At 30.0% G+C, this 10,728-nt stretch overlaps 4 non-coding genes and 1 pseudogene across 4 annotated transcripts; all 5 read left to right on the forward strand.

Moving 5' to 3' along the window:
• Positions 1-43: 43 nt before the first annotated feature.
• On the forward strand, positions 44-239 carry LOC145847703 (U2 spliceosomal RNA). The gene has a single exon (XR_014371466.1). It is a non-coding gene; the product is annotated as a U2 spliceosomal RNA (small nuclear RNA).
• Positions 240-320: 81 nt separating this feature from the next.
• LOC145847705 (U5 spliceosomal RNA) lies at positions 321-435 on the forward strand. Its single transcript, XR_014371468.1, has one exon. It is a non-coding gene; the product is annotated as a U5 spliceosomal RNA (small nuclear RNA).
• A 1,715-nt stretch (positions 436-2,150) lies between these two features.
• On the forward strand, positions 2,151-2,269 carry LOC145847714 (5S ribosomal RNA). Its single transcript, XR_014371476.1, has one exon. It is a non-coding gene; the product is annotated as a 5S ribosomal RNA (ribosomal RNA).
• Positions 2,270-5,124: 2,855 nt separating this feature from the next.
• On the forward strand, positions 5,125-5,243 carry LOC145847709 (5S ribosomal RNA). The gene has a single exon (XR_014371471.1). It is a non-coding gene; the product is annotated as a 5S ribosomal RNA (ribosomal RNA).
• Positions 5,244-9,084: 3,841 nt separating this feature from the next.
• On the forward strand, positions 9,085-10,728 carry LOC145847708 (small subunit ribosomal RNA; annotated as a pseudogene; the record flags this gene model as incomplete).

Below are 10,728 nucleotides of genomic sequence, written 5' to 3' on the forward strand. Positions count from 1 at the left end.
GAAGTCTTCGTTTGTTTATTAAAAAAACGGATACTAAGAAGGCATCGCTTCTCGGCTCATTGAGCTAAGATCAAGTGTAGTATCTGTTCTTCGAAGTTTGATCGCTTCGAGAAGGACCACGCGTCCTTCCCATGATCAAACGACTTTTTGTCAACCGACGTGCAGTTCAGACAATTTATTGTCCTGCTCGTCAAGAGTCGGTCCGGTATTGCAGTACCTCCGGAATCGGCTCGCCTCCCCTCTGGGGGAGTTTGTATACATTTATTCACAACCTGTAGCATGGTAAAGCCCATAGAAAAAGCCTTGGCAACCGTTGCTAATCACTCTGGCTTCAGTTCAGTACACGAATGAATCTTTCGCCTTTTACTAAAGATTTCCGTGGACAGGAGCAATTTCAATGAGTCTTAACAGACTTTTTTTCGGCTGTCGACAGTCTTCTGACATCGGCAGCTTGCATACTATTTATCATACAAAAACATGGCTCAAGAAGAATTATTTTCCGGTTTTTCTTAGCTTCCAATTATGTGACAAAGAAAATTTCATAAAGAATTTTCGTAGGTTTTTTCACAGAATATGTTATTTTCATTTTAGTTGATGTTTTTATTTCATGTTTTATTTTCTAATGTACTTATTGGGTGCTGAAAGAGCCATAAAAACCTCATAATCGAACAATTTACTAAAAAATTATTAATATTGAAAGATTTAAATTTCGAAATAACCTACCTACGGTTAATCTACACGCGTTTAGAAGCCGTAAAAAATATTTTCGACTTTGTAATGGACCAAACAAAAAATATAGAAAAAATTATCGAAAAAAAAAATCTTTTAAAACTTACCTTACGTTAGTCCTTATGCGTTGCGAAGCTCAAAAAAAATATTTTCGACATTATAATAGAACAAACAAAGAAAATAGAAAAATTTTCCAAAAAAATAAAAAGTCGAAATTCGAAAAAAGAAGAAAAGTGGTCCTTTTCTAGGAGTTTTTTATTCCCAAAAAATGGGTTGATGTCCCCGTAACCCCTAAAAAAAGGGGGTCGAAATAACATTTTTTCATCATGCTTCAAATGGGCTGAAAAATTTTTTACGGGGTCTCTGGACCAAACAAAAACGATCTGTCGAGTCAGAATTCCGAAAATCGAAAATTCCCGAAATTTCTGTACTTAAAAGGCGGGGCGCCCACTATCGACAAAAGTGTGCCAAAACCCACAAACGTTGTGTTACGCGCGCTAAGATAAACACAAGCCTGATTGCTGAAAATGTATTCTATTTGAATAAGGTAAGTATCAACATCAAGAAGCAATTCCTTTATTATAAACTCATACTCTGATATGCGCTAATATTGCTCGTGAATTGTTATTTAGTTTAAAAATATAATTTATATTACTTTTATTTTATTTTAATTCTATATAATAACTATTTTATATTTTTATTAAAAATTTTCTTGTTCAGTTTCTAAGCAACCACAGTTACGTTTATATGTTTAATTCTATTGTATTCTATATTTATCGATAATTTAATAAATGTTTTAAAAGACTATTCTGGTTTTCCACGCTCTCTTCAAAAATGTGAGTTCTTTTAATTCTTCCACTTAATTATTCATTTTAAAGTAAAACAACTAGTTATACATATTATTATATTATAATGTATGTGTATTAGATACTATTATTTTATAACATAAACATAGATGAGTTATTAAATTAAACGTCAAATATTTTATTACCTAAAATTAAGTTAATCGTAAAATCTGATGTAGTATGAGATATTCTTTAGAAACTAACTATAAATATTCTTGAAGTAAAACAAAACCATCTATAAATAGAACAATGAGAAATAGTAAAACAAACTAAACACAACATGTTTATTTTAACATTGTTTTTTATTTAGTTTAATCACTTAATAAACTTTACTTCTAATCATAGTATTTAATATAGAATATAGTTAACAATCTTTTAAACAAAGTCTTAAATAAAGTTACAGGAGTAATTGTAATTAAAACACCAAAAAAAAAGGTTTTAATAAAAAAAATACTTACATCAAGTTAAAATTTTATAAGGATTAATTTTAAAATATCAAATTGATTGTAAATCAAGTGCAAATAGGTTTTTTAAACAAACCGAAGGGTTTATAAAGGCTTGTAAACGCTTTCAAACGCCTACGACCATACCACACTGAGCACACCCCATCTCGTCCGATCTGGGAAGTTAAGCAGTGTCGGGCGTGGTTAGTACTTAGATGGGTGACCGCTTGGGAATACCACGTGCCGTAGGCTTTTGCTTTTTGAATTCATCTTTTTTGTACTATTTTTCTTTCTGACCTATTTATACTTATTACTCGTTTATTTACATTTCTTTAACGCTTAAAAGAAAAGTAAATTCTAGTTATTAGCAAATAAAAACGTAAGCCAATCAGATAACGTTATTTGCTGTTTAAACCAATTAGAGCGCTAAAAAAGTGGTTTGACCAGTTTGAGATATCGAAAAAATAATGGCACCATCTTGTAGAGTACAATTTTCTGAGTTAAAATTAATACAATTAGTCTTTTATACTAAAACTTAAAAGTTTTTTTGTCCAAAAACAAATAAAAGCGTGGCTACTTGAAAAATCAAACGAAAATAAATTTTGCACTTTTGTATTGTGAGTCATAATAAGTTATTTACTGTTACCAACAGATACTAGCAAAAGCTTTTTAAAGTTTTGTATTAACTTAATGTATTTGTAATTACTTTTACTTAATAGAAACTATTGAATTACGTTTACTTAGTTTACTTTTGTATGTGTATTAAATATATAGCAATTTTGCTTGAACTTAAATAAAGATTATTAAACTATTAAAAGAAAACTATCAAAGTTTACTAACTCAAAAGCTAAATCTTAGTTATATTGTTATAAACATTTATGTTGTAATTTACTAATAACTAAATGAGTTTATTTCAAACAAAAAGAATTAAATAATGTTATGTTATGTCAAGCCTACTATATGAGGTATATAGGTATATAAGGTATACAAGCTTATGTTTGAAAGTTATAATAATTAAAATAAAAATAAATATTTAGTTGGTAAAATTTGTATTTAATATGCTTTGAAATTAGAGTTAGTATAGATGTTTTTTTTTAAATATAATAAATATAAGTATTTAGTTACTAATAATAAACTAAAATACCAATTTTGTAGTTATTACAAAAAAAAAAACTTATCTTACTTAAAGTTCACTGTAATTGAAACATTATACAAAAGCTTTATAATTATAAGCTTTGAATAATTCTATTTGAATAAATAATAGATTCATAACTATATTCATGTTTGCATATTTAAATTATAAAAGTTAGTGTTTTGTGTATTGACTTTATGATTATTTTATTTTAGTAACTGTTAGTTTTATACTTTAATAAAAGAAATATGGTTAACAAGTAAGTTAAAAATGAAAGAAGCATAAAAAAACACACTAATTAACTGCTTATTCAATAGTTTGATTATTTAATTATTTTTCTGTTATATAGTTTAATCGTATTGTATAAAAAATACAGAGGTTTAAAGTAAGTTTGAATAAAAATAAAACAAAACATATAATATAAGCATTAGTTAAAATACATAGTTTTTTTTTCTAAAAAAATTTAATTCTTTAATAATAAGTAGTAATTTAAATAAAAAATAATACAAGTAAAGTTATACAATATATATACTATAGTTTGTCAAACTAGGCAAACACTACTAGGCAAAAAACAAACTAGGCAAAAAACCTACAAAGTAGGCCACCACTACAATCCTATGTTCCAACTGGAAATTCAATGAGATCGTTACTGTACTTGTGATGAACGTTGATAATCCCCAAGATTGTAAGTCGAAGGCCTTACCCAACCTAACCAGCGCACTGGTTTTCTTACAACTGAATTAATCAACATTTATTATTGAATATAATCATTATTGATAGATAGAGGAATGTTGACAATCAACAACAGATTGTAGGTCAAAGGCATTACTCGACCCAAGTACCCACAACCTAGATTGAACAACATTTATTAGATAGATTTGTTTAATGATAGATAGAGGAATATTGTCAATCCACAACAGATTGTAAGTCAAAGGCATTACTCGACCCAAGTACCCACAACCTAGATTGAACAACATTTGTTAGATAGATTAGTTAGATAGATAAATAGTACAGTATAATCTCAAAGAATTTGAAGCCCGAACATTGAACGATAGTGGTGTTTCGTGACGACTAGCGGGATTCGATCTTACAACCTTCTGCTTATGAGTCAGCTGATAAGACCACTGACCCACCGCGCCACGACAAAGATAAAGAAATATTTTGCTATATAAATAGGTTGATTTTTATAATTTTGTTATACAGTGTCAATTACAGTGAACTTCAAGTAAGATATACAACAGTATATATATTTCCGAGTCTGACTTTGAGTACTTTTTATATATTATTAACAAGATTTTTTAGGAGTAATATCTGTTTAGTTCTTTAATATATCTTTAAAATAATAATATTTTTTAAGGTGTTTAAAACTTTTAGAAGCTGTATGTAATGTCTTTTAGTTTAATAGTTCTTTTAAATTAGTAAAAAAAATAAACATGGTTGAGTTATCAAATTAAACAAAATAGAACGTCAAGTATTTAATTACTAAAATTAATTTAATTAAAAAAAAATCTCAGGTAATCTAAAATGTCAGGAATTATTTAAAAATAAATATAAATTTTAAAACTTATTATATTGAAAAGATTGATGAATAATACTCTTGAATGTATGCAATGTTTGTATTTGTAATGCAATAACATAAATGGATAGATCAATGACAAATTGTAAACATATTGTATTATTTTATTTTACGATTTTATTTTATTTATTTAATAATTCAATAAACTTTACTTCTACTTTTCCTGGTCTTAGGTAATTTATAGATAACAATTATTTAAACAAACACTTTTGTACAGTTACAATACAGTTTTAGTACAGTTTGGGAGTAACTGTTGATTAAAAAAACAAAAAAAAAGTTAATTCAGGTTAAAATTTTATAAGGAATAATTTTAAAATATCAAATTGATTGTAAATCAAGTGCAAATAGGTTTTTTAAATAAACCGAAGGGTTTATAAAGGCTTGTAAACGCCTTCAAACGCCTACGACCATACCACACTGAGTACACCCCATCTCGTCCGATCTGGGAAGTTAAGCAGTGTCGGGCGTGGTTAGTACTTAGATGGGTGACCGCTTGGGAATACCACGTGCCGTAGGCCTTTGCTTTTGAATTCATCTTTTTTGTACTATTTTTCTTTCTGACCTATTTATACTTATTACTCGTTTATTTACATTTCTTTAACGCTTAAAAGAAAAGAAAATTCTAGTTATTAGCAAACAAAAACCTTAGCCAATCAGATAACGTTATTTGCTGTTTGCTTATTTGCTGTTTAAACCAATTAGAGCGCTAAAAAAGTGGTTTGACCAGTTTGAGATATCGAAAAAATAATGGCACCATCTTGTAGAGTACAATTTTCTGAGTTAAAATTAATACAACTAGTCTTTTATACTAAAACTTTAAAGTCTTTTTGTCCAAAAACAAATAAAAGCGTGGCTACTTGAAAAATCAAACGAAAATAAATTTTGCACTTTTGTATTGTGAGTCATAATAAGTTATTTACTGTTACCAACAGATACTAGCAAAAGCTTTTTAAAGTTTTGTATTAACTTAATGTATTTGTACTTAGTTTAAATTAATAGAGTTTATTTGGTTTACTTTATTATGTGTATTGAATGTGCTAGTATCTAAAAATAAATACAACTAAAACAAAACAAACAAGGAGAGTACTTGAATAGAACCAACACAATTTACAGACCAGTTGTGTACTAAATTTAAAGAAATTCTGAATAGTGAATATGCAATTATTATTATAAGTTCAAAGTTCACTTTAATTTAAATTAATGTATTTTGTAAATTGGTTTTATTTAATACGATAGTAGTGAATTACTTTATTTAATTTACTTTAGTATGTGTTGTATAACTTTATTTAAACCAGAAGCAAAACGGGATTATACTTTCAATAAACTACACAATTTACAGACCAGTTGTGTACTAAATAAAAAGCTATTGTGAATGGTGAATATGCAATTATTATTATAAGTTTATAAGTTCACAGTTTACAAAAGCTTTAGAATTTAGTTACTATTTTGTTCATATTTGCATATCTAATTTATGAAAAGTTAGTGTTATGTGTATTGGCTTTTTAATTTCTTTATTTGTAGAACTGTTAGTTTTATATTCTAAAGAAACATTTTTAAATAAATATGTTTAACAAGTAACTTAAAAATGGAAGAAATATATTGTATATATTGAACTATTTATATTTATTCTAGCTATTTGCTTAGTGTATTTATTAATGTGATTATTTTATTTTGTTGTTTGTCTTATAGTTTAATCGTATTGTGTTGAAATATATATATAACAAATACAGAGGTTTAAAGTAAGTTTAAATGAAAATAAAATAAGACATATAGTTGAAATATAAGTTTAAAAAAATAGTTTTTTTTTTTTTTTTTTCTTTGTTTGTTTGATTGTTTGTTTATTATATAATCGCGACGTGTCATTTTATTACTTTTAAGCATACTAAATATAATAATAGGTATAGTTATAGGAAAAATTCAATTAGTTTCTAATGTAATAAAAAGTTTATTTCCACAAATAAATAAATACCTGAAAAATCAAATGAAAAATAAATTTCGCACTCCTGTATTGTGAGTCATAATAGGTTATTTACTGTTACCAACAGATACTAGCGAAGGCTTTTTAAAGTTCTATGTTAATTCAATGTATTTGTACTTAGTTTTATTAAAATGACAGTATTGATGGTTACGTTTATTAAGTATGTTTATTTAACGTTATGTAACTCAAGTAAAACCAGAAGCAAATAAGGAGACTACTTTCAATAAACTACACAATTTACATACCAATTGTATACTAAACTTAAAGCTATTCTATTTTATTCTTGATAGTTATTTTAAAGTTATTAAATTATACAAATGTATTTTGTAAAGTAGTTTTATAAAGTTACTATAGTTTATTTAACTTACTATAGTATGTGTTATATAATTTTAATTAAACCAGAAGCAAAAAGGGAGACTACTTTAAATAAACTACACCATTTATTGTTATATATAACTCTAATAAAACCAGAAGCAAAAAGGGAGACTACTTTAAATGAACTACACAAATTAAAAATATATTATTATTTATAAATCAATCGTGTTGTGTTTCAAAATACATTTTTCAAATAATGTTTTACAAGTATTTATCAGTTATTTAGTTTTCTTTTTATAGTTTAGCCGTATTGTTTTATTTATTTGTTATTATTTTTATTTAATTGTTTGCTTATTATATTTATCGCCATGTGCTTAAAAAATAAAACAACTATAAAGGTTAAAAAAGTAAGTTTAAATAAAAATAAAATGAAACATACAAAATAAGCTTATGATTTTTTATTATTATTATTATTATTATTATTATTTTTATTTTATTGTTTGTTTATTATATCTATCGCCATGTGCTTAAAAAATAAAACAACTATAAAGGTTAAAAAAGTAAGTTTAAATAAAAATAAAATGAAACATACAAAATAAGCTTATGATTTTTTATTATTATTATTATTATTATTATTATTTTTATTTCATTGTTTGTTTATTATATCTATCGCGATGTGCTTAAAAAATAAAACAACTATAAAGGTTTAAAAAGTAAGTTTAAATAAAGATAAAATGAAACATATAAAATAAGCTTATGTTTGATTTTTTTATTTTACTTTTATTAAATTGTTTGCTTATTATATTTATCGCGATGTGCTTAAAAGAATAGAACAAATACAAAGGTTTAAATTGTAAGTTTTAAATAAAATAAAATGAAACATACAAAATAAGCTTATGATTTTTTATTATTATTATTATTATTATTATTATTATTTTTATTTCATTGTTTGTTTATTATATCTATCGCGATGTGCTTAAAAAATAAAACAACTATAAAGGTTTAAAAAGTAAGTTTAAATAAAGATAAAATGTAACATATAAAATAAGCTTATGTTTGATTTTTTTATTTTATTTTCATTTAATTGTTTGTTTATTATATTTATCGCAATCTGCTTAAAAAAATAAAACGAGTATTAAGGTTTGAAAAGTAAGTTTAAATAAAAATAAAATAAAAATATAAAATAAGCTTATGTTTTTTTTTTTTTTTTTTTTATTATTATTATTTTTATTCAATTTTTTGTTTATTATATTTATCGCAATGTGCTTAAAACGATAAAACAAATATAAAGATTTAAAAAGTACGCTTAAATAAAAAATAATACAAATAAAGTTTATTTATAATAAATATATATATATTTAAAACATTAAAAAAAGTAGTTTATACATATTTTTTTTTATTTATTTCTTTTAAACATATTAAATAAAGTATAAAAAAGTATTAAAACATTTAAACGTAGCATAAATAAGCTTAAAACATTAAAATAATCGAAAAGAAACAAAGAAATTGAAAAAATCGGAAAAAATCGGCAAAAAAAGTTCAACAGCAACATTTGAGCATCATACACGTATGCATTACTTTACACTAGTGAGAGAGACGTGTTTGTGCGTTCGGTCGACTTGACGAGAAAGCGGGCTTAAAGCATTACTGTTTAGCACCCGAGGCGCGGCTATTGCAGCGGCGGCGAACGTGCTATGTAAACGCATTGGAGCAGCGTATGAAAAACTACAAGCGTCCAGCGGCGGTAGGCTTATAGCTTTGCGAAGTCGTCGAGACGAGTAGCCGACGCAGGCAGGCACGGCTCGAGGCGGGTAACTGCAGCAGACAGATGGCGTGTTGCTGCTGACGAGTTAACCGGCAGAAGGCAAACGGTTGGTCGGGAGAAAGAACAGTCAGTTGTATAGCTGCATGCTGCAGTCGACGCGGGCTGGCGCTTTAAACAGCAAAAGGCCGGCGCCGACTTTCAGTAACGTTCGCAAGGCTTTTAAGCCGAGTGATAGAAAAGGTCTGTATTTATACAGTAAAAACGCTCAGTCGAGCAACGGGTTTAAACGCCCTCGGATAGTTATCTGGTTGATCCTGCCAGTAGTCATATGCTTGTCTCAAAGATTAAGCCATGCAAGTGTAAGTACGAGCTCACGTACAGTGAAACTGCGAATGGCTCATTAAATCAGTTATGGTTCATTTGATTGTACGCTTTTACATGGATAACTGTGGCAATTCTAGAGCTAATACATGCGTAAAGCGCCGAACTGACGTGAGGCGCGCATTTATCAGACCAAAACTAACCGGCTTTCGGGTCGTTACAATGGTGACTCTGGATAAGCTTGCGGATCGCACGGCCTAGTGCTGGCGACATCTCATTAAAGCAACTGCCCTATCAACTATCGTCGGTACGGTATCGGCCTACCGAGGTTGTAACGGGTGACGGAGAATCAGGGTTCGATTCCGGAGAGGGAGCCTGAGAAACGGCTACCACATCCAAGGAAGGCAGCAGGCGCGCAAATTACCCATTCCCGGCTCGGGGAGGTAGTGACGAAAAATAACAATGCAGACCTCGTACGAGGTCCTGCAATTGGAATGAGTACACTTTAAACTTTTTAACGAGTATCCATTGGAGGGCAAGTCTGGTGCCAGCAGCCGCGGTAATTCCAGCTCCAAAAGTGTATATTTAAGTTGTTGCGGTTGAAAAGCTCGTAGTTGGATATAGGGACGGCGAGGTTGGTCGGTCGAAAGGCTAGCACTGGCCTTGTTGTTCTTGTTGGTCGGTGCCTTCGCGGTGCTCTTAACTGAGTGTTGCGGTGGTCCGGCAAGTTTACCTTGAAAAAATTAGAGTGTTCAAAGCAGGCTTTACGCTTGTATAATGTTGCATGGAATAATGGAATAGGACCTCGGTTCTATTTTGTTGGTTTTCGGAGCACGAGGTAATGATTAATAGGAACGGACGGGGGCATCCGTACTGTGCCGTTAGAGGTGAAATTCTTGGATCGGCGCAAGACGAACGACTGCGAAAGCATTTGCCAAGAATGTTTTCTTTAATCAAGAGCGAAAGTCAGAGGTTCGAAGACGATCAGATACCGTCCTAGTTCTGACCTTAAACGATGCCGACTAGCGATCGGGCAGTGTCGAACTTAAGAACTGTCCGGCAGCTTCCGGGAAACCAAAGTCTTTGGGTTCCGGGGGAAGTATGGTTGCAAAGCTGAAACTTAAAGGAATTGACGGAAGGGCACCACCAGGAGTGGAGCCTGCGGCTTAATTTGACTCAACACGGGAAATCTCACCCGGCCCGGACACAGCGAGGATTGACAGATTGAGAGCTCTTTCTTGATTCTGTGGGTGGTGGTGCATGGCCGTTCTTAGTTGGTGGAGCGATTTGTCTGGTTAATTCCGATAACGAACGAGACTCTTACTTGCTAAATAGCTGCTCGACCCATTGGGTCGGAGACAACTTCTTAGAGGGACTAGTGGCGTTTAGCCACACGAGATTGAGCAATAACAGGTCTGTGATGCCCTTAGATGTTCGGGGCCGCACGCGCGCTACACTGACCGGATCATCGTGTGTTCCCTAGGCCGAAAGGTCCGGGTAATCCGTTGAACCCCGGTCGTGCTAGGGATAGGGACTTGCAATTGTTTCCTTGAACGAGGAATTCCCAGTAAGCGCGAGTCATTAGCTTGCGTTGATTACGTCCCTGCCCTTTGTACACACCGCC

The sequence above is a fragment of the Thalia democratica genome, unplaced genomic scaffold (genome assembly GCF_965202585.1).
Source record: "Thalia democratica unplaced genomic scaffold, ktThaDemo2.hap1.1 HAP1_SCAFFOLD_1057, whole genome shotgun sequence".
Lineage (NCBI taxonomy): Eukaryota > Metazoa > Chordata > Thaliacea > Salpida > Salpidae > Thalia > Thalia democratica.